The sequence below is a fragment of the Mauremys reevesii genome, linkage group 4 (assembly GCF_016161935.1).
Source record: "Mauremys reevesii isolate NIE-2019 linkage group 4, ASM1616193v1, whole genome shotgun sequence".
Taxonomy (NCBI): Eukaryota; Metazoa; Chordata; order Testudines; family Geoemydidae; genus Mauremys; species Mauremys reevesii.
In genome coordinates, this window is record NC_052626.1 from 14,805,358 (window position 1) to 14,830,871 (window position 25,514).

At 45.6% G+C, this 25,514-nt stretch overlaps 1 long non-coding RNA gene across 3 annotated transcripts; it reads left to right on the plus strand.

The window, feature by feature from the left end:
• Positions 1 to 9,265: 9,265 nt before the first annotated feature.
• On the plus strand, positions 9,266 to 20,141 carry LOC120405338. Of its 3 annotated transcripts, XR_005598513.1 has the most exons (4): positions 9,266 to 9,291; positions 9,433 to 9,551; positions 18,253 to 18,329; positions 19,776 to 20,141. It is a non-coding gene; the product is annotated as an uncharacterized LOC120405338 (long non-coding RNA). The 3 variants fall into 3 exon arrangements; XR_005598511.1 differs by lacking the exon at positions 9,433 to 9,551; XR_005598512.1 differs by lacking the exon at positions 9,266 to 9,291 and having other exon boundaries at positions 9,300 to 9,551.
• Positions 20,142 to 25,514: the final 5,373 nt, after the last annotated feature.

The window sequence follows — 25,514 nt, forward strand, 5'->3', positions numbered from 1 at the left end:
GGATGAGGACCTTAAATTTAGGTGCCTTTGATACAGAAGTATATTATGACTAGGAATGTTTAGTTGATAAGCAGTTTATTGATGTTAGGAGCTGTGATGGCCCAATAGGGTTGACTATGATTTGTGTGTTTTGTAGACATTAGTTATAAAAACCCTACATACTAGAGTTACTTTGCAGCAGTGCTCTGAAGCTATCCTGAGATACCTTTTCCTGACGCCTGACTTCCCAACGGGGAAGTGACTGGCCATCATGGCCCTGCTGTCAATTACTCAATACCACCACAAATTCTAGGTAATTATTTGGGATGTTCTAACCCTATTGCTTAAATCTAATAAACTGTAGTTTTAGATACAAGCACGCTTACTTGTATCAATTTTCATCAGCTGGAATTGCAGTGTTCCCATTGATTTATTCCTGACACCACCTAGAGTGAAACAGTTAAGTTACCAGTGCTTTGGGTTCTGAAAATCTGGGTAACGATGTCAGCTATTGATTTTATATTTTTCTTCTCTGCACTCTGGTGTCAGTGACTAGATACCCTAGAGATTCTCACAGTGGTCCCCAATGACGTTCCTATGACAGCTGTGAGCCATTAGCTTGTGGGCTTGCCGGAGGTCTGCAAAGTCATCACAGGGTGATTACTCTAGCTGTTGCACAAGTTTAATTCTGAATTTCTAATGGAGTTTTGATTGGGGCAGAGAGAATCTTTGAGAGCTGAAACGCAATTGTTTTTGATCAATGCCAAGGAGAATTCTATATGGCATTTCCTGCTCTCCTATCTCCAGTAATTGGCTATATTTTCTGATTTCAAATCTTGGCAGGAATTTGATGTGAAAAGTTATGAAGTAAATGTTTGGCACAGAGTTGCTGCATATTCCAAACCTTAATGAACTACCCATGTGCCTGCCTGGTGCCTATGGGTGGAAAACCAGAGTACATCTAGTAAATAAATTGCTTTCCATAAGTGCCTTCAAGACTACTTCCTTTAAAATGAGCCAGGTCATGAGACACAGCTGGGAAGCCATGCTACAATTTTTCCTTTTAATTTGTGATCTTATATAAAGCAACAGTCTTCTCAAAGTTGGCTTCACCATAGTTAAAAAACACTTCAGAGCATTAATCACTGGCAGCTCCACTCATCAAATGTTCAGTTCGTTTGGAGCTTACTGTGTGAGTTTTGTATTCAGAGATACTCGTATACTGTACTGGGTCACTCTACCTCTCCACTCTCAGTGGTGTGCAGTGTAGACATATCTTAAAAGGTGACATTTTCCATGAGCAAGAAATCCCACATTTCAGTGAACTCTAATCAAAATGCTTTGTTTCAATATGGTAAAAAAACAACCCATCGTGTTTAATATTGTTTTGACTTTTATATATTTTTGTATATTTAATATTTTATAGTCTATTATAATGTTTCAAAATGAAACGTTTGGCACTTTGATAAACATTTTTTGACATTATCAACACGGGTTGAGGTTTCCAAATCAAAACTTTTTTCAAAAAGTCCATCCTGCAAAACATTTCAACTTTTCATTTTAATTTGGAACAAAACATTTTTTTTCTTGCAAAATGGAAATTCTGAAAAAAAATTGGAAACATCAAATCATTTTGATGATGTCAAAACTATCATAGCATGCCCCGATAAATAATAATACTGTGCCTCTGATAATGTCAGAATTTCCCGTGGGAATGAAAGTCTGTTTTCTGACCAAATTTAGTCTAAAAGTGACAGGCACACAGTTTAAATGAGTGGAAAAAAATCGCATACGTCTTCTTTGCACATCAAAAGGAAGATGGATTACATGCATCTCCCTTTCTCACCTATATCTTAAGGAGTATCTCAATTGTTGGATACAATGCACAGCCACTCTTGGGCTGAAATTTGACAAAGGAACACTTAAATCAACTTTTTCTCCTGACCAATGAGATTTAATTTGCAATGTTTAGTGCTTAACTGTACCCTCAATTTGCCACGGCTGCACAATAATTACAGGACTAAATCACCAATAGCTGCTTACTGTTGATGGAAATGAAGAGTATAAAGCACCAAAGTCCATCGAACACCAGCAGCTACAGCGGCCGTTGCTGGAAAGCAATTTGTCACTGCAGTTAGTTACAGTTGCTTCCCTGGCAAGGAGGGGAGTGAATTATCAGACCAATTCTCCCAGTCTTTGTTTTCCTAAGAGGCAAGAACCTTGGCACAAGGTTATTTGAACTTTGAATTTCTGGCAGCCTGAGAGTGCTGCCTCCTCGGCACAATATTATAGGAGCTAGGGAGTTAGCACAACTGCTGATAGCCCCTCTAGCCATGCAGCATCTCCTCTTCCTGCTGCCTCCACACAGCTTTTTCCATCCACAGAATGGCTGTGTCCATCGCATATGAACCATAGGCTTTGGAAGCTTGAACTTTAACCATCACAGGATGGTGTATGTGCGCTACAGTCTAAACCAGAGATGAGAGGGGGAAGGGTGGGCTAGCGGTTAAGACATTGGAAATCAAGGCAGCTGGGTTCAGTTGCTGGCTGGGCCACAGAGTTCTCGAGTGACTTTGGGCAAGTCACTTGAGGCCTGAGTTGAAATCAGTGGAAGTCTTTCTATGGGCTTTCATCTCTAATTGCCTCAGTTCCCCCGTCTGTGAAATAGGGATAATAATACTGCTATTCTTCCACCTGTAGTCTGTCTTGTCTCTTTAGATTATAAGCTTTTTGGGACATGTCCCACTATGTGCTTGTACAGCACCGAGCACAATGTGGCCTCAGTCTCAATCAGCACCTCTGGATAATGCAAATAATTAGTATGCTACCCAGCTAACACCATTCCACGCCAGTACAATGATGGTCAGGCACCTAACGAGGCAATCCACAGATGATCTGTATGTGCCTTAGGAATTTCTATGGCCCCCATCTGAGCACCTCACAGTCTTTAATGTATTTATGGTAGGGGAGTGAGCTTTTCAGGCCAGAGAGTACATCAGGTACTTGGGCATTTCACGCGCTGGTGTTAGTGGGACTATTGCCTGAGAAAGGATCTGAGCCTGTGCTGCAGGATTTCCCCCTATATCACTGTCTATATCTAATGGGACTCAAGGTTGGTGTTTGCAGTAGGAAGCAAGAGAACGCCCAGCAGATCTGTGCAGGGACTGGAATTTCTGCTCCAGGGGAAATGCTGCAATTTCAAAATGTGTTTTTGTTCTGAATTGGAATGAAAACACACACAAAACATTTTTTTAAACGTTTGGTTTGGGACAACTGAAACATTTCATTCCACCTTCGACTTGATTTTAAAATTAATATAAAACAAATGTCTAAGTCAGTTTGAAACAAACACCAACCACGTTCTGTTCCAACAAGGAAAGCTTTGTTTTGATTTTTTTTTCAAAACAAAAAGTTTTGTCAAAATTGACACATTCCCTTGGAAACTTTTAATTTTACCATAATGACATTTTCCGACAGGAAAACATTCCCCTGGGAAATTTTCAACCACATCCAGTTCCCAGAATAATTGGTTAAAGCACTTCCAGGATCCAGTGAGGACCTACCATGTATTCTGTGGCGGAGGAAACGATACATCAGGATTGACGGTACTTCAGATCAGAACAGATTCGGATGCATTTATACTGACTCCTAATGTGTGTACATTTTTCATAGGAGGGCTTGGGGGTGGGGGAATTATCAGTATTGTAAATTCAGCTAATTACAGTGATGAACACTGAAGAAATGCCTAACAGTATAAGAAATAATTAATTGCAGCCAAGTTATGTTTTCATCTGTACTTTTAACACATCTTTTAAATTTAATAAAACCTGATATTCCGACTAACATCACATTCACGACTGTCTTCTCCTGTGACTCCCTTCTGGGATTACCCAGCATTCAGCTTCCTTCCTGCTGGTAAGGTTGTATTGATAAAATATGTATCATCACAGAAAAGAATAGTGCAGGCCTTATTAGAGGTGCTTTTCAGGAGTTCTGAGTCAAAAGCACTCATGAGAGCTGTTATTTTCTGATCTATTAACAGCTGTTTGCTTGTGTTACACTTTTGCTTTAGGAGATGGTGAAATCATTTTTGTAAATATCAGGCCGGACATGTCCCCATTTCTTTACGGATGTTTATACAACGGGAGAACAATTTCATGTAGGAGTCTAGCTGGAAGACGGGAACATTCTCTCTTTTATGCAGCCTTACTGGCAATATAAAAATCATTATAATCAGAGATTTCATACAAGCTCAGCAAATAAAACACACACACAAAAGAGAACCCAAGATGTGCACCAATTCTAGAGAAAGTCGTGGGCTAGGAAGTGTTCCGAGAGAACATAATGGTTCAAGACGTGGCCAATAGCAGTGCCTTGTCCTAAGGAGAATCAGCTGCATAGGCTTCTATCCCTCATAGGATCTTGCTTCCAGTCCCTGCAAAAGGAGGAGCATTCTCTCTTTAAGCAGTGACAGTGAAGTGCTACAGTGAAGCTGTAAGGCTGGTCTAGTATCTCAAATTATATACATATAACATTCACCTGGTGTTATCCGGACCGGTGATCTGCTAGGTCACTCCAATCCTCGAATCTGGGAGCCAGCCTTACCCTGCTCTGCTGTGAGAAGCCCCACTCTTGGGCTGTTCACACACAGCCTCTGGCATGTAAGCTGCTCCCAGCTACGTAAGTGAGCACTTTTGGCCAGCCGGTGCTTGGACTGTGGAACTGAATGACACTAGCCAATAGCTCCGGTCCCAGACACAATCCTAGGAACCTCTGTCTTGCAGTGTCCAGTTACACCAGCTGGATGCTGCAAGCTTATATGAGTTTGTCAAATTAACAAATTGATATGTACCAGGCTTGTTATCCCAAGGGGAGTCTCTGACATGCTTCAACCCAAACACATTCCTTCAGGTAGAATAAAAAAACAAATTTATTAACTACAAAAGATAGATTTTAAGTGATTATAAGCACAAGAAGTCAGATTTGGTCAAATGAAATAAAAAGCAAAACACATTCTAAGCTGATCTTTACACTTTCAATGCCTTTACAACCTTAGATGCTTCTCACCACAGGCTGGCTGGTTGCCCTTCAGCCAGGCTCTCCCCTTTGATCAGCACTTCAGTTGGTTGGTGGTGGTATCTGCAGATGGAGGTGGAAGAGAGAGCGAGCATGGCAAACATCTCTCCCTTTTATCATGTTCTTTCTTCTCTCTTGGTTTTGTCCCCCCCTTCAGGGTCAGGTGAGCATTATCTCATCATAGTCCTCAAACTGACCAAGAGACGTGGGTGACTCACTGGAGAGTCCAACAGATCCTTTGTTGCTGCCTAGGCCAGTGTCGTTTGTTCCTGTGAGGCTGGGCTGGGTTTGTCCCATACATGCCCTGATGAGGTGTGAACTGTCCCTCTGCTTCTGGAGAGTTTTTGCCTGGGCTTGTTTTAAGCCATGAGGACATATTTTTAGCCTCATAACTATACACATGTAATCACAACCTATAACATTACTGTAACAACAATTCTCAGTGCATCATGAGCCTTCTGAAGACACCCGACATGACAAACGTTGCATTGATACCACACAATTATATTGTAAGGATGAACATGGGAGTTCAGGGAGTTCCCCCGAGGTACAGAGTGTCACAATACACTTAACTTAATTTCAGGCTGCCACTCTACAGGCACCGTACCATGATGATGACCACAGTGTAAGTACCATCAACCACTCCAAGCTCATCATCAGAAACAAGCACCACACAGACCAGGACACATCAATTCAAAGGGTGCCAGGCCCTGCCAGAACAACAGATGCAAAACCTGCAGACAATCTCCACTGCTACAATGATATACACCCCCCACAACTCACCTTTCAAGATCCAACACATGCCTATCACAATATGTGGTGTACCGTATCCAGTGCACTAAATGCCCCAACAACATCTTTGTGGGTGAAACCAGACAATCACTGGGCTCCCAATGAACTCACAGGAAAACGATAAAAGACAAAAATACCCTATCACCTGTTGGTGAACACTTTTCACAAAGTGATCTCTCTATACCTGACCTCTTAGTCCTCATCCTCAAAGGAAACCTGCATAAAAGACCAGCCTTGGAGCTTAAATTCATAGCTTCAGTAGACACTAAAAATCATGGACTGAATAGAGACACTGGAATTATGGCTTATTACAACAATCTGTAAGCCATTAACAACCTTTCTCCCTATGATTGGAGTGGTGTTAATGGGTCACTTCACCTCAAATAGTCCTTTGAAATATGTATTCACTACTTCTGCTAAACAATCTGTTCCACCTTGTATTTGGCTGTGACACTTTTAGTATGTTTCACAGATCTGAAGAAGAGTTCTGTGTAAGCTTGATAGCTTGTCTCACCAACAGAAGTTGGTCCCATAAAAGATATTACCTCACTCACCTTGTCTCTCTAATACCAGGGGACCTATATCACAGAATCTCAGGGTTGGAAGGGACCTCAGGAGGTCATCTAGTCCAACCCCCTGCTCAAAGTAGGACCAATCCCCAGATGGATTTTTGTCCCTGATCCCTGAATGGCCCCCTCAAGGATTGAACTTACAACGCTGGGTTTAGCAGACCAATGCTCAAACCACTGAGCTATCCCTCCCCCCTTTATGGCTATAATAACACTGCATATTTTGTGTCAATGTCATTTACCATTTTTGCTGCCTCTTTGTTCTGTCCTTTCTTCTCCTGCCTTGAACACGGTCATTAAAACATAGCCCACTGACACTGAGATGTACTGTCTTTTGAATTTCCTCCAAACCATTCACTCTCTTTGAAAAGCCTTGGATTTACAAAAACCTTGGCGCTTTTCCCCAGCAGATAAACTTACTTTTCCCCCTTTGTGTATTTACAGAGCAATTAATAGCAAGGACCAAAAATATCAAATGCCAAGTGCATCTGAAAAGCAACAGAGGAGAGTTCCACTGTTCTAAATGTACTGAGATACTTACATGGATGTGATGGTGTTTAATTAAAATGCTGCAGCAAAATAATACTCATTACAACTAACAAAAAAGCAGAAAAGGTTTGCTTTCTATCCAAATAAATGAGCAGACAGCCCAAATCCCTACAGTGAGGGAATGAAATAGAATTAAGCTGCCTGCAATCATTTTTCCTCTAAAATAATCGTTTCTGGCCACTGTATCACAGGTGCATCCGCTTTTCAATTTATTTCTTAATTACATTTTCCTTTTAGAATTTTCCCTTTGACTTCAAGTGTCATAATTCATCTATCTCCCTTCCTTCCTTTCTAAAAGTTTCCTTAGTCCCAACAGTAAACTTCGATGTCTGAGCAAGCCAGGAAAGAGGAGGATCCTGATCTAAATGGGAAATGGCATCTCTTTAGCTCGGTATGAAAACAAACAAATGGAAGAATTTAAAAAAATGCAATGGAGGCAGAATTCTCATGACATGTCTGCAGTGGTCTTGTGTGTCATCTCCCTCAACCCATTTCCAAAGAATAATCCTCCAACTCTTTAGCACATACACAGAACTTAACAAGTTTGCAAAGAACTGGTCAAATATTCATTAATTAATCCACCGGGCACAAATTGTGGGGGCCTCATCCCACAACCATCATGTGATGCCTAGTGTTTACTCACTAACTTCAACCATCCTGCTCCTGTGTTGCAGGAGCGGTGTCAGCGAGGTCTGGCCCTCTATTAGTTCAAGAGGAATTACATGGCAATTGCTACATTCTGAAATAATACATGGGATGTGGTAAAATATGATGCATTCTAACTATGCCATATGAATCTCACCTGACCACCTACAGTGTGAACATCTCTATAGCAGAATACCTGACATGTAGTAATACATGGAACACAGGGGGAAGTGCTCTAGGGCTGTAACTTTCTGGAAAAAAATGTGTGCTGGAGACCCATTTAAATCAAAAGGGCTTCATGTGGGGGCACAGCTCCACCTACACGGGGCAGTTTCCGGGATCAGAGTCCTAAATTTATCATGTGTAGGCCTGGTCCAAGCCTGTGAAATCAGTGGGAATCTTTCCATTGGCTTCAATGGGCTTTGGATCAGGCAGTATGTGCAGAACGACTCATGGGGCTGCTATCAAGCTGGGAAACTATCTGCACTTGTTTCACTGGGAAAGTGGATATCAGCCTTCCGTTTCAGCAGCAGCCTTTGAGAGCTACCCAATGATATTCTTACAAGTCTCAGAAAAGACAAGTTTTTGAATCCATCATAATGTGTTAGTGACTTTTTCACCCTCTTCATTTTTTATAGACACATCATACAATTTATATGTATTTTTTGCTAATGCAATCTGAAAACCTATTAGTAGTGACTTGTATTTTTATCAGTAGAAATGCAGATTTAATCTGAAAGCATCATCATCATCATGCTCTTATCACGCCTCTGGCATTTAGGGCGGCGACGAAGCTCCTCCACTCCTGTCTGTTTCTGGTAAGTCTTTCAATGGTTCCCCAGCTGTGCCCCAGGTTTTCAGCTCGGCTTCCACAGCTCTTCGCCAAGTCGTTTTCAGGTGGTCTCATTTTCGCTTGCGTTCAGGTGTCCATCTTATTGCTACTCTGGTGATGGAATCCATTCCCACACGAAGCACATGGCCAATCCATTTCCAATGCCTCCTGGCAATGATGGCGTTCATATCCTCTTGGCTGTACTGTGTCAATAGATCTTGGGTTGAGATTGTTCTGGGCCAAAAGATACGGAGGATTTTTCTGAGGCAGGTTGTATGGAATGAAGATAGTTTGGATATGTCATACTTTCACATTCCCCAGCATTCTGCACTATAAAGTAATGTTGAAGGTACACAGCTATGAAGCCTACTAGTCCATTAGGACTTGGGCATTTCATTAGTACAGAGAAACTTTCATTGCCTGCTCAAGCTCAGGAACTTGTCTACGAGGGAAAGGCACATCATTTAAAGTCATATAATCAGGTACCTCCCACACATACATAGATGCCATGGCAATTTCATTGGATCCAAGGGGCAGCTAATGGCAGCATAAATTTGCTTAAAGTTCATGAGGCGAGGCCAGTTACTCCCCACGCTGTTTTGTGCCCAGCAGCATTGCCTATGCAGTCAATATGCTGGTATTGTAGTGTGCATTGAGGAAGAAATGACCTGAGTACAGGCAAATGCTAAGAAATCTCAGTTATCCATTTTAATCTGGTAAACAGCACCAATAAGCCTGTAGTGAGGGTGACAGCATCTGAACACAGAGGGATAGAAAAGAGCAGAGGAAAGGAAATGCCATTTTGCAACAGTCCCAGGAGATCATTCAGCCAGATTTTTTCCAGCTAAGGTCAGAAATGACATTTTCCCCTTAGATTTACCCAGACAGTTTGATGTGATTTATGGGGGCCATTAGGAGTTCCTCTCCCCACCGCTGCTTCATCCCTTACACCCTGTCCTCCTCTGACTAAGGGTATGTCTACATTCCCAGCACTACAGGTGCACAGCTGCATCTATACTGCTGTAGTGTAGACACTTACTACAGTGACGGTAGAGGAGTTTCCATAGCTGAAGTACATCCACCACTTTTCACACCCCTGAGTGACACAGGTAGGTCAACCTAAGTTTTAGCTGTAGACTAGGCCTTAGACTTCTTTCTTCTCTAGTTCCCCATCTACTCTGTCTTCTCTTGTAGTTCACTGTCCTTTTCCAATGTCCCTTTCCTCTATACTCTCGCCTCCTGCTCTCCCTGTCTCTCCATAGCCTTATCCAAGCTTTCCCACATGGTCATCCCTGGTCTGGTTGGCTTGCAGTTTTTCATTCCCCAGACATAGGAGGATTCCCCAGGAGAGGATCCTCCTTGCAGGTGGTAAATGGTATAAGTAGTATTCTACCGAATGTGACCTCCACAAAAGGAGTGAAACCAGTCTGGAGAGTGAGGGCACATGCTCAAAGTGACAGGGACATGTAGACATTACTTTGCTGTTGGAGTGAGAAATTCTTTGGCCTTGTCTACACCAGCATTTCTCTTCCAACCATCTGGTACAGCTCCACCCACACTAGCAAAGATAGGAGCACTAGTGTGGACAGGCTCCTGGCATTTCAACCACTCTGTGGTCTGGATCTGCTGCAAGCCATGGGTGGAGCTGCACTTGCAATAGGAAAATGGTGGGAAACTAAAAGAAAAAACATGAGTCTATAAATGCTAAGAGAAATTAAAGAAATTAGAGAGGCTATCAAAATTAAGAACCCAATAATAGTGGGGGATTTCAATTATCCCCATATTGACTGGGAACATTTCACTTCAAGACAAAATGCAGGGATAAAATTTCTCGATACTTTAAATGACTGCTTCATGGAGCAGCTGGTACGGGACCCCACAAGGGGAGAGGCAACTCTAGGTTTAATCCTGAGTGGAGCACAGGAGCTGGTCCAAGAGGTAACTATAGCAGGACCACTTGGAAATAGTGACCATAATACAATAGCATTCAACATCCCTGTGGTGGGGAGAACATCTCAACAGCCCAACACTGTGGCATTAAATTTCAAAAGGGGGAACTATGCAAAAATGAGGGGGATAGTTAGAGAGAAGTTAATAGGTACAGTGACTAAAATGATTGGGCAACAGAATGGCAAATGAAATTTAATGTGGATAAATGTAAAGTAATGCACATTGGAAAAAATAACCCCAACTATACATACAATATGATGGGGCCTAATTTAGCTACAACGAGTCAGGAAAAAGATCTTGGAGTCATCATGGACAGTTCTCTGAAGATGTCCACACAGTGTGCAGAGGCGGTCAAAAAAGCAAACAGGATGTTAGGAATCATTAAAAAGGGGATAGAGAATAAGACAGAGAATATATTATTGCCCTTATATAAAGCCATGGAATGCCCACATCTTGAATACTGTGTACAGATGTGGTCTCCTCACCTCAAAAAAGATATACTGGCACTAGAAAAGGTTCAGAAAAGGGCAACTAAAATGATTAGGGGTTTGGAGAGGGTCCCATATGAGGAAAGATTAAAGAGGCTAGGACTTTTCAGCTTGGAAAAGAGGAGACTAAGGGGAGATATGATAGAGGTATATCAAATCATGAGTGATGTGGACAAAGTGGATAAGGAAAAGTTATTTACTTGTTCCCATAATACAAGAACTAGGGCTCACCAAATGAAATTAATAGGCAGCAGGTTTAAAACAAATAAAAGGAAGTTCTTCTTCACGCAGTGCACAGTCAACTTGTGGAACTCCTTACCTGAGGAGGTTGTGAAGGCTAAGACTATAACAGCGTTTAAAAGAGAACTGGATAAATTCATGGTGGTTAAGTCCATAAATGGCTATTAGCCAGGATGGGTAAGGAATGGTGCCCCTAACCTCTATTTGTCAGAGGATGGAGATGGATGGTGGGAGAGAGATCACTTGATCATTGCCTGTTAGGTTCACTGCCTCTGGGGCACCTGGCATTGGCCACTGTCGGTAGACAGATACTGGGCTAGATGGACCTTTGGTCTGACCTGGTACGGCCGTTCTTATGTTCTTATGTTATGTTCTTATTTAATAGCCAAGAAACTGCTGTCGTAAGAGCCAGTGGGATGGTTCAGCTCCCATTTATACCAGGGTAAATCCACAGTAATTCTGCTGACTTCAGGACATTGGAGATCACACACTTTCTTTATCAAAATGTGCCACAGGCTCTGTTAACAACCACAAGGGGTCCAGCATAGCTTTGAGTTCTTTTCCAGCCCAGCAGCAGTCCTCTCATTTTTGAAAAATAAGCTCTTCATTTACAGGGTGGGGCTGGGGTTTGCCATGGCCTGGCTGAGGCAGACTGTGCCAGCTGGGCACAGACCAAAGTCAGCCAGGCTCACCATGGCAGGATGAACTACCTTCCCCTGCTGACCCCTGGGATGCTAGTGGATTGGTGGGGCCAGTGTTGGAGATGATGCCCACGTGAAGAAATCATGTCCTTTCCCCTCACACCAGGATACAAACTCCCTAGGCTTTGTCTACACTAACACTTTTGTCAGTTAAACTTTTGTCAGGGACGTACCGGCTGCCGCTTCCAGCAGCTCCCATTGGCCTGGAGCAGCGAACCGCGGCCACTGGGAGCTGCGATCGGCTGAACCTGCGGATGTGGCAGGTAAACAAACCGGCTGGGCCAGCCATGGGCTTTCCCTGCGCAAGCGGTGGAACAAGTTTGGGAACCACTGTCCTAGATATTCTGCTTAGGTGGCGGAGGCAAAACTGTTACCTGACATGTAGGGTGACCAGATATCCCAATTTTATAGGGACAGTCCCCATTTTTGGGTCTTTTTCTTATATAGGCTCCTATTACCCCCCACCTCCGTCCTGATTTTTCACACTTGCTGTCTGGTCACCCTACTGACACGTCAGAAAGTAGCTGGTTTGATCCAAATATACACAGTGCATGAAGAAAGAGACAAAACAATCAGCATATTTATTTGGCCACTTGAGCCATTACACAGCTCCTGTTTGCAAATATAGAGCCCGGTCTCTCAGCTGACGCATCCTGGCTCAGTTAAATATAAAATTTGCTCTAAGGGAATAGTTTGTAATTGGGTTATGCACGGTTTAATTAGTTTTACGTAAAAAAGCACACAATGCAATTTCAGAAATCAACAGCTTGCAGAGCGGCTTTTTTTTTTTTATAGTCACAAAAGCAAAGTAAAGTTAGCTGGATTTAATGGTGTGCTTAAACATATCAACCCCCTCCAAATTTCCTACAAAAACAGGGGACCTTTAACAAGTCTAATGATTAATGATGCTTTTCAAATATGAAATGCCTTGTTGAATAATTAATACATTTTAGTTGTTTCATTGTAGATATGCCTTTATCTCTGTTCAATGTTTCTTAAGGCAAGCACCCATTAAGTAGCCACACAAGAAGGTTAATGGGGCAAGCAGAAGGATTTTAAATTATAGGAAGAGAAATAAAAGTCGTGTCTAACTCTGCTAAAAATACTGAGTTTACCAGTAGTTGTTAGAACTCAACTCAGCCCCGTGTGAGAGCAATGTCAGTTTGCAGCTATTGTAGATGGGGCCAACTTTTTAGCATTGCTGAAAATGGCAGCTGCAGAATTGAAACGCTGCACTTTTAACTGGAAGTCTAAGGGCACTTTCACTTGTGGCTAAAAGAAAAGGCTGAACACATTACATATTATATTACTTCTAATGAAAAAGCATTAAGATACATGTTATTTATGTTGTGCAGAGATTTTAAGAGACAAAAACACCCTGGTTTACTTTCAAAGCATTCTCTTATAATCTAAGTACTGAGAGACTTTCACATCTTTATCCACTCGCTTTGATGAAAAGAGAAGAACAGCAAACATTATTAGTATCATTTAAAGTGTGGAGAGCTGCATGATATAGTTTAAAATAAATCTGAGTATCCAAAGTAGCTTGGAATGGCTTTCAAAAAATACTGCATTTAGTATAGTACAAAACAGGACTTTTTGTCCCCTACATGGGCATGGCCTAATGAGGACATTTGCATTTCAGTAGCTAAAGACAACTCTCTCAATGGTAAAACATTCAGGTGTCTACACTGCTGCTGGGAGCATGCCAGCTAGACAGGCAGACATGCTAGACTGAGCAGGATTAACACACTAAAAATAGCAGAGCGGACACTGTGTCATGAGTTAGCCACCCGAGTTTGGACCCAGGGGTTCAGGTGGCTAGCTTGTGCTCATGTGGCTAGGCCATGCTACTATTGCCCCACGGCTATTCATAGTAAGCTAGCTTGGCCAGAGCTAGTGCATGTCTGTCTACCCAAGGTGGAAGACATGCTTCCAACTGAAGTGTAGACAGACCCTCAGTGGCTTCTCTGGGAGCAAAGGTAGCCCTTTGGAAAATGTCATCTTCAGCCATTTTATGTACTCATTACACAGAAAAAACTACTTGAAATTCCACTGAGCACCTAACTCCCATTGAGCTCTGGAGGGGAGTGTGCACTACAGACCCCAGATCCTTCCATCCTGTCCTCACTCCACCCCTCCCACCCCAAAAAAAATTATCCCTGCCAGTCTCTGTCTTTCCCAAGGCTACTCATCTCCAGGGCCGGCTCTGGCTTTATTGCCGCCCCAAGCAAAAAAAAAAGGGGGGGGGGGGAGGGGCCGCCGGAGCAGCAAAGCAGGGGAAAAAACAAAAAGAAAACCACAGCGGCGCCAGAGCGGCAAAGCGGGGTGGGGGGGGGACAAAAAGACGGCGCAGTTGGAATGGCCAAGCAGGGAAGAAAAGAAACAAACCTGCAGCACAGCCGGAGCGGTAACACAGGGTGGGGGAAAAACAAAAAAACTGCACGGCTGGCGCGGCAAAGCAGGTGAAAAAAAAACCAACCTGCGGCACGGCTGGAGCGGCAAAGCGGGGGTGGGGGAATGGCGCGGCCGGCAAAGCAGGGGAAGAACAAAACAAAAAAACCCTACAGGGCGGCCGGAGCCAGGGGACTCCCTGTGCTGCAGAGTGTGCGCCTGGGTCTAATGTGGGGGGAGGGGAAGGAGCAAGGGGGGAGAGAGAGAAGGGGGGCAGCCAGGGCTTCAGGGGGGGCGCTCACCCCGCGGCCCCGACCTCCGCGCCGCCTGCCGGGAGGGCTCCAAGCTGCTCTGGTCGGTGGGGAGGGAAGGACGCGGGCTGCCCTGCCAAATTTGCTGCAGGGCGCTCCCCTCCTCTGCCCCTTACAGGGCAGCCAGAGCAGAAAAAAAAAAGCGTCAGTGCCGCCCTAGGATTGGGCTGAATGCCGCCCCCTAGAATCTGCCGCCCCAAGCACCAGCTTGCTCAGCTGGTGCCTGGAGTCGGCCCTGCTCATCTCATTCCCATTCTCCTTGTCCACCCAGTCCCAGTCTGCACTCGCAGAATCATAGAAGATTAGGGTTGGAAGAGACCTCAAGAGGTTAGCTAGTCCAACCCTCTGCTCAAAGCAGGACCAACCACAACTAAATCATCCCAGCCAGGGCTTTGTCAAGCTGGGCCTTGAAAACCTCTAAGGAAGGAGATTCTACCACCTCCATAGGTAACCCATTCCAGTGCTTCACCACCCTCCTAGTGAAATAGTTTTTCCTAATATCCAACCTAGACCCAACTGGACCCACTTGAGACCATTGCTCCTTGTTCGGTCATCTGCCACCACTGAGAACAGTCGAGCTCCATCCTCTTTGGAACCCCCTCTTCAGGTAGTTGAAGGCTGCTCTCAAATCCCCCCTCACTTTTCTCTTCTGCAGACTAAACAAGCCCAGTTCCCTCAGCCTCTGCTCATAAGTCATGTGCCCCAGCCCCCCAATAATTTTCATTGCCCTCCACTGGACTCTCTCTAATTTGTCCACATCCTTTCTGTAGTGGGGGGACCAAAACTGGACACAATACTCCAGATGTGGTCTCACCAGTGCCGAATAGAGGGGAATAATCACTTCCCCTCAATCTGCTGGCAAATGCTCCTGCTAATGCAGCCCAATATGCCATTAGCCTTCTTGGCAACAAGGGCACACTGCTGACTCATATCCAGCTTCTCATCCACTGTAATCCCCAGATCCTTTTCTGCAGAACTGCTGCTTAGCCAGTCTCCAGCCTGTAGCAGTGCATGGGATTCTTCCGTCCTAAGTGCAGAACTCTGCACTTGTCCTTGTTGAACCTCATCAGATTTCTTTTGGTCCAATCCTGCAATTTGTCTAGGTCACTCTGGACACTATCTCTACCCTTCCGCGTATCTACCTCTCCTCCCAGCTTAGTGTAATCCGCAAACTTGCTGAAGGTGCAATCCATTCCATCCTCCAGATTATGAACGAAAATGTTGAACAAAACCAGCCTCAGAACCGACCCTGGGGCACTCCGCTCGATACCAGGCTGCCAACTAGACATCGAGCCATTGATCGCTACCTGTTGAGCCCGATAATCTAGCCAGCTTTCTATCTACCTTATAGTCCATTCATTCAATCCATACTTCTTTAACTTGCTGGCAAGAATACTGTGGGAGACTGTATCAAAAGCTTTGGTAAAGTCAAGGTACATCACGTCCACCGCTTTCCCCGTATCCACAGAGCCAGTTATCTCATCATAGAAGGCAATCAGGTTGGTCAGGCATGACTTGCCCTTGCTGCATGCATGTTCGCTGTTCCTGATCACCTTCCTCTCCTCCAAGTGCTTCAAAATTGATTCCTTGAGGACTTGCTCCATGATTTTTCCAGGGACTGAGGTGATGCTGACTGGTCTGTAGTTCCCTGGATTCTCCTTCTTCCCTTTTTAAAATATGGGCACTATATTTGTCTTTTTACAATTGTCGGGGATCTCCTCCCGATCGCCACAAGTTTTCAAAGATAATGGCCAATGAATCTGCCAATTCCCTCAGCACCCTCGGATGCATTAGATCCGGCTCCATGGACTTGTGCACGTCCAGCTTTTCTAAATAGTCCTTAGCCTGTTTTTGCACCACTCCTCAAGCTGTTCAGTAAAGTTCCAGTCTCCTTGCTTAGCCAGACCTAGTCTGCCTCTCCAGGCTCAATGTCCGCATTCCAGTTTCTGTTCTACTCACAGTCCTAGTTTCCTTGCCCAGCAAGTTCCAGTTTCCCCTTCCCTTGCTCCTTGTCCAATCTGTCTCTCCTCCCCCACACACCCATTTACCCCCACTTTGGTTTATAGTCCTAGTTTCCATCTCAGGACTCATCATCTGAACTCAGTCTGCCCTCCAATAATATTGGCTCACAGTCCTCCCATCCCATCTCATTTTCCTTCTCAGTTTTCCCTCTGGCTCTCAGTCAGTCTCCTTCTCCAGCTAGCTCCAGCCTCCCCCACCAGCTCCCAGTCCCACTTCCTCTCTCTTCCCCTCACCTCTAGGCCCCCTTTTCTTTTACTGAGACATTGGTTTTCATAACCATTCATCCCCATCAGGGCCGCCCAGAGGATTCAGGGGGCCTGGGGCAGGGCCAGGTCTTTGGCGGCAATTCAGCAGTGGGTCCTTGCCTCCGAGAGGGACCTGCCGCTGAATTGCCGCCAAAGAATGACGCGGCGACAGTAGAGCAGCCTAAGTGCTGCTGACTGCGGCTTTTTTTTTCCTGCCGCTAGTGGCGCTTGTACTCACCGGGTGGCGCTCCGAGGCATCGGCAGCACCTCAGCGGCGGGTCCTTCACTCGCTCCGAGTCTTCCGCTGCACTGAAGGACCCGCCGCCGAAGACCCGGAACGAGTGAAAGGCCCACCGCAGAAGTGCCGCCGAAAACCTGGAGCGGCTCGGGGGGCGCCAGCGGGGCCCAGGGCCTGGGGCAAATTGCCCCACTTGCCCCCCCCTCTGGGCGGCCCTGATCCCCATAATCAGTGGTGAGCTGCAGCCGGTTCCCACCAGTTCGCAAGAACCGGTTGTTAAATTTAGAAGCCGGTGTAGAGCCAGCTGTTAAAGGGGCTGTTGAAGGACCCACCGCTGAAGTGCCGCCAAAGACCCAGAGCGAGTGAAGGACCCACTGCCGAAGTGCTGCCGAAGACCCGGTAGGGAACCGGTTGTTAAGATTTTGGCAGCTCATCACTGCCCATAATGAGTGGCACTGGTGGTGATACTGGGAAACTGGAGTGTCTAAGGGAATTGCTGGTTAGCCAGTGGGGTGAGACCAAAGTCCTCCATGTTTGGCTGGTTTGATGTGCCTTAGAAGTGGAGAAAGCCCAGCTTCGGTCTGTAACTGCCCTGCTCTAAGCAATTTGTCCTGAACTGAGACTCTCAGTTGTGTCCCGCCAGAGGCAGCATCATTACATCCATGAAGGTCAGAGTTGTGCCACTTCACACCAGCTGAGGAGCTGGCCCACTGCATTTTTATTTTTGGCCTCATTTAGTCTGATTTGTTGATAGACTGTTCTAGCCTCGTCACTGTGCTGCTCTAGTTTGCTAAATCTCTGGGAATTCTATCTTTGCTTAGCTATTCAATTTTATTTTCCCATTAGCGGAAGGTAACTGCTTTCAAATGAATATTAGGAGAACATTAAAGGTTCAGCTATCCCTAATCTTTATGGATTCAGACCAGTTCAAAACATATCCTTTGGTTTATCCTATGAGCTGAGAGCGATCTGTTTGAGGGACTTAGTCCAAAGACATAGTATAAAGCAGATAGTTTGGCTAAGCCGATTTCTGCCGCACAAGTGGGTCTAAAGCACATCATGTCCAGGATTATCGTTATACTTGTGGTTAAATTTGACAGAATTCAAGCATTCTCCATTTATTTCAGGGTTTAGACTGCACAAAGTAGTTACTTTAGTGCTTGGTATATAGAAGAGTTTTTTATCCCAGTACAGATCATTTACATTTTCATTCTGCTGTAGCTCACTCAAGAAGAAAGTCAAGATTTCAGCAGCTTATATCACACTGCAGGGGAACAAAGGAAACCTCATTCGTTCAGGTATTTGTATATCAAGTTTATAGAAACTGAGGGATTATGGCTGCCCAGTTTGATCCAGTGACAAATTCTACATGGAATGAGATCCTACCTAGACTGAGTTAAGAGTGAGAGTGCAACATGAAATGTATTTTACCTTTTAGACAGAGCCCTGAGAAGTATTATAAAATAATGGTTGAGACTTGGAAAAGAGCACAGATCATCACAGAGCTCACACAGCTCTGACAACCCAGACACATGTTTGCTGGAGGTGTTCAATCTGCTTTGAAAGGATGATCTCCAGTGCTTAATTTGTAATGAAAGAGGTGCTGGGGATCTTGCACTTAAGTGCCGGGGCTCAAGCAATTTTTATTTTTTTACATTCATAACTGAGGCGGCAAGCCCAGAAGTACTGGGGCTATGAAGTGGCAAGCGCTGGCACAAATTAAGCAATGATGATCTCAAGAAAACAATTTTCTTCCTTAAGGATCAGTTCTCTTACTTGGCAAAGGAAGCAAAAATATATCTGCCAGTTAGTTCAGTGATATTTCAATTGAGCAATATCATTAACATGATGCTCAAAATGTTCACACTTTGGATGCCCGAAGTTAATCCATATTTAGGCATTTAAAAAGTGGTCCAATTTTCAGAGCTGCTGAGTAATCAGTGAGAGCCAAAGGGTGTGACAAACAGGTGATGTGCAATCTCACAGGCTTTTACTGCTCCTGGGCAGAGAAATGCAAACAGTGGCCAAAATGACCTCTTCCATCTACAGCTAAGCATGAGACCCTGCTCATTGCTGTCAAATAAGTATATAGCCAGAGTGACCTACACTCTCCTCACCTCCAGACTGTGATACTGCCATGCACTCTGCACCTAGGGGTTGATGACAAAGGCCAAACAAAAGTTCAAGAGAATAACTTGCAGTATAAGATACCCTTCATTGTGAGTACGGATGGCAGAATCAGGGCCTGAGAGAAGTTCTGCACTATTGCTGCTGAGAAGTAGCAGGGCTTTTTTGCAGTGCTCATGAAGAGGCGAGTGGCAGTAAAACTCACCTATTAGAAGAAACGAAAGTAGTCGAACATTCCTACATTGCTGTCCTTTAAATGACAATCCTAACAGCCTTGTCTAGGTCTGTGCTTTTATTCCCTAGGTCTGCTGCAACCACTGTTTCCCCTTTGTCTGATTTGTAGTCACAGCAGATACTTCTTCTCTGGCTCCTGGGTTCAATAACTCTGGGTGCATTTGTGCGCACACACATTGGTGCTTTGCACAGTACATTTCTCATTGATATCTTTTGTAGGATGCACCATTCACCCCTTAATTTGACAGCAAGTGACTGTTCTACACATTCATTCTGGCTTGGAATGAGCCTTGTACATCTATTACTGAAAAACATCTATGCGATGCTGGGAAGGAACTTCACTTGTATTGTTATCCGACCACGTTTCTATTTTTCCTTCCCAGTTTCAGACATGTTAGCCATGTCACTGAACGATTGCCTTTGTACTCGGCTCCTGGACGTGCCTACTTCACAGCCCCACTTCTCCAGCATAATGACAAAGCGGGTATCCCGATTCCATCAAAGATGAGGTTGTAAATGTAGGTGCTTCAGCTCCACTAGTAGAAGTTAAAAGCAGAACAGAATGGTATTGATTTAAAGTAACAAATGATGCAAGTGGAGGTTGGCAGAAGCCCAGTGACCATCGGCGGTGCACCTTCTGCAATGCAGCTATCCGAAGCTCAGCGTGTTAATTAGTTACACCACCTCACGGACCCAGCATTAAAAAGGACAAGGAGAGAGTTTTGCTCAGCTTTGTTACATTTAGTTCAACTTATTAGCACAAAAGGGGTCATTGCCTCTCCAGAGTGGTCTAGTTCTTGTTCAAGGTACTATACACGGCTGTCCTGCACTATGTACAGACCACAGACGAAGGTAGTAGCTTCCAGAATACTGTAGGATCAAAGAACTCCAATCTCGAGGACTAATTTGAATTTAAAATTTCAGTTGGACTTTGACAGCCAAGGCCCTGAAATACATTAACACGCATACTCGCCAAAGCTAGATTGGGTTACTGTTTAAAAAGCAAGCCAGCAGTGAGGAAATGCAGGGTGATGTTAAAACGCCCAAACGAAGCCCTGTTACAGCAAGGTTAATCTCCATAATCTCCAGTATTCAGTACCGTCAATCCCACTCATCATTTCTGAATGTTCCAGGCTTCCCAAAAGTCATGGGACTGGCTTGAAAATAGTAAGATTCTTAAAATAATTCATTTGGAGTTCTTTTTATTTGCTTTCTAGCTTTTACACCTTTGGGATTCAAATCTTCTCAGCAGCCATAAGGGCTAGAAATTTACTCCCTCCTCCGCCCCCAAATGAAAACTGAGATTCTGTTTTAGTCACATGACTCCAGTGTCTAGGATCTTAAGAAAACCACCAGGTATCACAAGACTCAAGATAAAAATCATGAGAGTTGGTGACATTATCTGTGGGGGAGCAGGGAACTGATCCCACGTCTCCAGCTAGTCGCCTAACCACTAGAAATCCAGTCATTGACAATAGGAATGAGCTCCAGGCATTGGATTCACTTCAGCCACAGAACAGGCCACTGCAGAAGGAAGCAAGCAAGCTCTGGGAGGGAGTTTGGGTGCTGGAGGGGGCTCAGGGCTGGTTAAGGTGGTTGGGTTGCAGGAGGGGGTGAGGGGTGCAGGCTCCAGGAGGGCGTTTGGGTGCTGGAGGGGGCTCAGGGCTGAGGAAGGTGGTTGGGATGCAGGGGGGTGAGGGGTGCAGGCTCCAGGAGGGAGTTTGGGTGCTGGAGGGGGCTCAGGGCTGGAGCAGGGGGTTGGGTGCAGGAGGACGTGAGGGGTGCAGGCCAGGGGCGGCTCTAGAAATTCCACCGCCCCAAGCAGGGCAGCGCGCCGCGCCGCTCTTCCCCGGTCCTGCGGCCGGGGCAGAAGTGGCTGCGGACGGTCCCGTGGTCCCGCGGCTCCGGTGGAGCATGCGCAGGCATGCCTACGGGAGCTCCGTCTGAGCCGCGGGACCAGCGCACCCGCCGCAGTCATGCCTGCGGGAGCTCAAGCGGAGCCGCGGGAAGAGAGGACCCTCCACAGTCATGCCTGCGGCAGGTCCGCTCGTCCCCGGGGCTCCGGTGGACCTCCCGCAGGCATGACTGCGGAAGGTCCGCCAGAGCCAAATGCCGCCCTGCCAGGACAATGCCGCCCCACACGCCTGCTTGGCGCACTGGGGTCTGGAGCCGGCCCTGGTGCAGGCTCTGGGACGGAGTTTGGGTGCGGGGGGAGGCTAAGGGCTGGGGCAGGGGATTGGGGTGCAGGAGGGGGTGAGGGGTGTGGGCTCCAGCCCGGTGGCGCTTACCTTGAGCAGCTTCTGGTTGGCGGCGCAGCAGGGCTAAGGCAGGCTCCCTGCCTGCCCTGGCCCCGTGCTGCTCCTGGAAGTGGCCGGCATGTCCCTACGGCCCCTGGGAGCAGGCAGGGGGCTCTGCAAGCTGCCTCTGCCTGCAGGCACCACCCCCACAGCTCCAATTTGCCACAGTTCCAAAACTTTTACAGAGACACTTGGAAAGCAGCAATGCTGAAAGAGACTAATGTTGTATCCAACAAAGCATTTAAACTAGTGCATAATTTAAGCACGTAATTTCAATGGGACTATTGACATGCTTAAAGTTAAGAGTGTGCATCAGTGCTATGATGGATCTGGGCCTTAATAGGTGAGTGTGGACAGTAACGTACATATTTCTGTCACAGGATATTGTAACACCCAGCTAATATGATTTTGCTCTGCATATGCAGTCAAACCTCACGCACCAAGGAAAAGATTACCTTTGTCTGTATGGAACTGATGACCAATTTATTATTCACTGATGTACTTCGATTCCATGTGCATTTTGCAACTAACATTAAGAAAGTCTCAACTGGCATTTTTAAAATATTTGAAAAATGAAAGCAGCAAAGAGTCCTGTGGCACCTTATAGACTAACAGACGTATTGGAGCATGAGCTTTCATGTGTGAATACCCACTTCGTCGGATGCAGAGCTTGCACCCCACACCCCCTCCTGCACCCAACCCCATGCTCCAATACGTCTGTTAGTCTATAAGGTGCCACAGACTCTTTGCTGCTTTTACAGATCCAGACTAACACAGCTACCCCTCTGATACTTGAAAAATGAAGATCACTTAGGTGTCCTTTCCCCCTCCCCTAAACTGCTTATGAGATTTCTAAGTAAGATATAACAACCATGTCTAACTCAGATTATAACCACCTTCAAGTTATTTTAGTTTTACCTAAATTCTTTCAACTCTTTCTGTAAAACACATCAAAATTCATCTGTACAAAAAGATACAACATCAAAGAAGTCTTATGCATTAAATGTCAACATGCTTTTGTTATTATGAATTACAGTCTATTTATATCTAACTTGAACCAGGAAGATCTAATTTCAGCATCTTTAAAGTGAGTTAATTTAGTTTTTTAAGCAGGGAAATAAAAACTGTCCTATGAAGGTGATCGTTACATTAAAGTAGAAGTTAGTGTCACTTTGTTTTTAATTACATCAAATTTGAGACGGTAATATAGGGGGCAATAGCATTCCACTGTTATGAAAATGTAAAAGGGGCAGCTCACCTGTACCCATTTTGAAAAGCTTTTCTTTTTGTGCAAATTTAATTTAAACTATGGAAACTGAAAATATTCCTCTAAAACTGGTTGTCATGGTTATAAAATCCCCTAAGAAATTATGCACGTCTGCCTCCGCTGAGGGAAACATTCATGGCATGATTTAGCATGAAAAACTCAACCACTCACCCATTTTCAGACGTACTTATTATGTTACTTTGTATTAACCCTCCCCAAAAAACAACCACCACCACCAACCACCACTCCTCTCACACAGTTTTCACCAAATATACCATGGAGGGCAGTTAATCTTGACAAGTTCCACCCTTGGGTTTTTGTTTGTTTTGGGTAGCTTTGTTCATTTTTAAGGTGAATTATCTGGAAATTAATAGTCATACACAGAACCACATAAATTGTAAAAGTGCATTTTCCTTCTCATCTTAGAAATGCAGCCAGTGCCTCAGTTCCCCCTCATTGCATCTTGGTTTCCTTCTCCCTGCCAGAGTAGTTCAGTCCTGTGGCCAAAACAAACCCTCCCACCCCCTTCTGGGATAAGGGAGAGGCTAGCTGAACATAAGTCAAAAAACCTTCACGCCTTGGTGGTGAGGCTCACAAAATGTCTTCTACTATATGAAAAATTTACTTTTCCACAAGGTACACATTCCTCTGATTGTCTCTAAGCCTCCTCCCTCACCTTTTTCCACAACCCCTCTCATTTGGGAGCTCTGCTGCAAGTGTTGTCCAGATCTCTCCCAGTTCTGAGGAGAGAGAGAGAGAGAGAGAGAGAGAGATTGTTATATAGTCCCACCCCAATACCCAGCAGGCATTGCTCTCAGTCTACATTTCCCCTTTCTCTGGGAACTACAACTCCCAGAATGCCTAGGCTCTGGGCTGCAAGACTGTGTGGGGCCAGGGCATGCCCTTTAAAAGAGCAGCGCACCTTGTTACAGAATTTTGTCTTGGAAGTCATCTCCTGAGACTTGTTTTTGTTTTATATGTGGAATAGATAGACTTGCGTGAAGCTTTTATGAAACACATGCAGCTCTGGAATGAGGTAACATTCTCTAGGTCAGGGGTAAGCAAACGTTTTGGCCTGAGGGCCACAATGGGGTTCAGAAAGTGTATGGAGGGTGAGTTTAGTGTATTAAATTGCTCCCCATAGGAATGTGTTACTTACAGAGCACCAGGACTGGCAGCCCTAAGTAGTACATGGTAAGTAGCACATTCTTACGGGGAGCAATTTAATACACTACACCTGAGTAGGGAAGGCTGTGCCTCCCCAAACAGCCTGGTCCCCGCCCCTTATCTGCCTCCTCCCACTTCCCGCCCCCTGACTCCCCCCCTCAGAACCCATAACCCATCCACCCCCCGCCACTTCTTGTCCCCTGACTGCCCCCCCAGGACCCTCTGCCCCTAACTGCCCCCCCATGACCCCACCCCCTAGCCAACCCCCCCTGCTCCATGCCCCCTATCCACACCCCCTCCCCCTGACAGGCCCCTGGGACTCCCACACCTGTCCAACCGCCCTGTTCCCCATCCCCTGACTGATCCCCACAGAACCTCTGCCCCATCCAACTGCCCCCTGCTCCCTATCCCCTGACTGCCCCCTCCCGGGATCCCCACCCCTAACCACCCACCTTGGACCCCATCCCTATCCAACCCCTGCTTCCTGTCCCTGACTTCCCCAACCCTTATCACCCCGCCCCTGACAGGCCCCTGGGACTCCCACACCTATCCAACCGCCCCTGTTCCCTGTCCCCTGACTGCCCCCTGGTACCCCCAGCCCCTTATGCAACCCCCCCACTACCCGCCCCCTTACCATGCCGCTCAAAGCACCAAGACTGGCAGCCGTAAAAGTAGTACAGCAGAGGCTGCGGGGAAGGGGCCGGGGGCTAGCCTCCCCAGCCAGGAACTCAAGCAGCGGGCAGGAAAGTCCCGCGGGCCGTAGTTTGCCCATCTCTGCTCTAGGTCCTTAAAAGGAAAGAGATAGGAGAAGAAGGCAACTATGGGCCAGATCCTCATCTGGTGTAAATCAGTATAGCTCCTGACCCTACAAGTCTCTAGCTTAGCATATCCCCAGAGCAAATTACCGATACAGAGAAATCTGGGATTCTAGATCACTCTATTGCTTGTATACTTACCAGTGGCCAGATTGTTAACTGCTCATGGGACTTCGGGGGTCTGCTCGTGCCTATAACTGCTCTTCCTTGGGAGAAAGGGGATCAAAATGTGGCTCTGAAAAAGTAACAAACGGAAGGTTGGCACCTTGGCATGAATGAGGATTTCAGCACTATGTCTCCCTCAAACAATCACTAGCTGAACCAGCTTGTAAGGCTTTAGGTACCTTCATGCATAGATGAAGGCCCATGGGAAAGACTCACCTGATCTACTTTCAAACATGGGCACAGTGATACTCTTTTCCGTATTCTGTTTTTAATAGAAGATAAGTCCATTCCCTTCCCGGATATCTTCTCACACGTGCATATTTCAAGATCCAAATGATAATCTGAATGGAAGAATAGAAGAAACTGAAAAAAGGATAATGTCTGTCCTAAACTTACTGGCTCCCCCTTCTT